The following is a 3,482-nucleotide window of genomic DNA, read 5'->3' as shown; positions in this document are numbered from 1 at the left end:
CATGAACTATGATCTGGGCCCCAGCCAGGGAGGAGCCTGCAACCTAGGTACATGCCTTTGATCAGAATCAAACCCAGACCCTGCTGTCTGCAGGCTGAGGCATTATCCACTGAGTCAAACCGGCTAGGGCAGGATATGACATTTCTTAGCCTTCCAGCAGCGGACCTTCATCTTTTTCTACAGAAATGTGGTGGAAAAACCCTAGATCACCTTTTTGGATTCTTATTACCCAAGTTACTAAGAATATTACCAGTGGCATACAGGAAGCTTAGCCAATGTGCAGTCAGAAAAGGTGTTTCCTCTATAGTTCACACCACTGGAGGGCTGGGCCCTGCCCAGGCCTAAAGCCTCTGGCTGAAGCTTTAGGGCTGGGCAGGCCTCTCCAGCTCCCTCTGATCACCAGCTCAGGCCCTGCCCAGGCCTGCCCAGACCTGGGCAGGAGCGGACCCCCAGCTCCCTACAATTAATCGCAGGGGTTCCACTCCTGCCCAGGCCGAAAGCAGACCCCAGCTCCCTGCCCAGGTGATCAATCGCAGGGGGTCTGCTGGTGTACCAGGACGAAGAAACCCCCAGCTCCCTGCAATCGATGGCAGGGGGTCCACTCATGCACCAGGCCAAAAGCAATCCGTCGCAGGGGTTCAGCTCAGGGTGCCTATATGTGCAAATTAACCGTCATCTTGGTCAGGTTTATTTGCATACTCATTCTGATTGGCTGGTGGGTGTGGCTTGGGCGTAGTGAAGGTGTGGTCAATTTGCATATTACTGTTTTATTAGGTAGGATGCAATACAGTGTTTAATGAGGATTGAATGATATTCAGTTTTAATATCCTATAATCTAGAACTCCCTTCAAACAATATAATAGTGAGTTTAATTGTGTGAAAATAAATTTCTCTAATAAATAGAAAACAATGTAAAGTAAGATATACAATTATTTGTACAATGGAATTGCAGTTATTCAAGGAAAAATACAAAGGAAACAACAAAACTTTGATCAGAGAGCTTTTAATAGCCTTTTATTCCTTTAGTTTTTAAAATTTGGATAATGAACATAAATTTAGTTTATAAATTAATTAACCTTGGTATTGCATTAAACGTCAGGGTCAATAATGCTCATCTCTCCCTCACTCTCTCTCCTGGTCCTCTCTTCTCATTAAACACTAGAGGCCTGGTGCACGAAAATTCGTGCACGGAGGGGGGTTGTCCCTCAGCCCAGCTTGTACCCTCTCCAATATGGGACCCCTTGAGGGATGTCCAACTGCCCGTTTAGGCCCGATCCCACCGGTGGGATCGGGCCTAAACGGGCAGTCGGACATCCCTCTCACAATCCAGGACTGCTGGCTCCCAACTGCTTGCCTGCCTGCCTTCCTGACTGCCCCTAACCACTTCTGCCTGCCAACCTATCACCCCCTAACCACTCTGCTGCCAGCCTGTTTGCCCCCAACTTCCCTCCTCTGCCGGCCTGGTCACCCCTAACTGCCCTCTCCTGCAGGGTTGATCACCTCCAACTGCCTTCCCTTGAAGGCTTGGTCCCTCTCAACTGCCCTCCCTTGCAGGCTTGGTCCCTCTCAACTGCCCTCCCTTGCAGGCCAGGTGCCTCCCAACTGCCCTCTCCTGCGGGCCATCTTGTGGTGGCCATCTTGTGTCCACATGGGGGCAGGATCTTTGACCACATGGGGGCAGCTATATTGTGTGTTGCAGTGATGATCAATCTGCATATTACTCTTTTATTAGATAGGATAGAGGCCTGGTACAGGGGTGGGGGCCAGCTGGTTTGCCCTGAAGGGTGTCCCGGATCAGGTGGGGGTTCCCTTGGGGTGTGGGGCGGCCTGAGCAAGGGGCCTGTGGTGGTTTGCAGGCCGGCCACGCCCCCTGGCAACCCAAGCAGAGGCCCTGGTATCTGGAATTTATTTTTCTTCTACAATTGAAACTTTGTAGCCTGGAGCAGAGCCAAGCCTGGGGCTCCCTCCGAGGCCGGTAGCCATTTCTGTTGGGGTTATAATTGAAAATTTGTTGCCTTAAGCAGGTCGGCCCAGCCAGGGTGTGCAGAAAGCTTTGCTTCCCCTGTTGCCGGCGGCAACCCTGGCCTGCTCTCTCAAGCTCCATTCTGCCGCCATTTGTTTGAATTTGTTTACCTTCTATAATTGAAACTTTGTAGCTAGAGTGGAGGCTTAGGCCTGGCCAGGGCACGCAGAAAGCTTGGCTTCCTCTGTTACCTAGGAAACCTTGCTCTCTGTGGCTGTAGCCATCTTGGTTTGGGTTAATTTGCATACTCGCTCTGATCGGATGGTGGGCGTGGCTTGTGGGCGTGGCTTGTGAGTGTGTCGGAGGTATGGTCAATTTGCATATTTATCTATTATATATATAGATTATCCTAAAATATCATGTTAATCTGAATCTTTTTTTTTAACTTTGACTCATCAGTTAAGTTACCCAGAAAATTAAAAGAGCTTCATTTAGACCACTTTTCAGCTTTGAAAATATTTCTTCTTTTTTTAATCATATTCTTTTTTACTTTGGAGAGGAAGGGAGAGGGAGCGAGATAGAGAGAAACATCAATGCTGAGAGAGAATCATTGATTGGCTGCCGCCTGCATGTCCCCGACTGGGGACAGAGCCCGCAACCCGGGCATATGCACAGACCAGGAATCCAACCGTGACCTTCTGGTTTATAGGTCGATGCTCAACCACTGAGCCATGTCAGTTGAGCAGCTTTGAAGATATTTCTTGATTTTGAAATTTTATTTCCCATTCTCTAAATATTTGCCCAAATTTAGTGTTTAAATTAACATATGCTTTTTCTCTTTTCATTATTTCTTCACCAGTCAATACTGGTCTCCTTCTAGTCAGTCAGTTTTTTTCATTGATCTCTGCTGACAATTTATTCTCAGTTTCATACTGTACTTTGAAAGTACTAGTTTCCAAGCTGTGAATTCAATGTATCTATATGTGCAGCGAGGAGTGATTTGTTTCTTGTAAGTCATGGTGCCTTTTTATTTGCTGTGAGAATGATCAGTTAAATGATTCCTTCATTGACATGGGCTGTTTAAACTAAAGAAATGTGTGCAATAAACATATATGGCAAATTAAGGCATAAATATCTGAAATAGTTAACACAAATTTTGCCGTCTCAATTACTGTACAACATTATGTCAATACTTAGCATCATGAAATATTTTAAAAGAAGCTGTGCTCTCTCAGAAAGGACTTTGCAACAAAATGAGTTGTAAGAAAACTGCATCTCTGTATACTTAGGCATTTAAAAAAAAAAACCCTAAAATATATATAAAGTGCCTAAACCTACATGATTAAAGAGTGATTATATAAGGAAATATGAAGAAATCCTGCTATTTCTTAAGCTGTTTAAGGAGTATAGCAGAAACCTGTATATCTACACTTCCTTTCAACCCAGTTACTATGTGTAGATCCACAAAAAGAATGATACATTAGGGAGAAGAAAAAAAGCAGAACATTCCTTAAATAAG

This window comes from Eptesicus fuscus, chromosome 1 (assembly GCF_027574615.1).
Source record: "Eptesicus fuscus isolate TK198812 chromosome 1, DD_ASM_mEF_20220401, whole genome shotgun sequence".
Classification (NCBI taxonomy): Eukaryota; Metazoa; Chordata; class Mammalia; order Chiroptera; family Vespertilionidae; genus Eptesicus; species Eptesicus fuscus.
The sequence above is the reverse complement of the archived record's forward strand: the minus strand, read 5'-3'. Positions refer to the sequence as shown.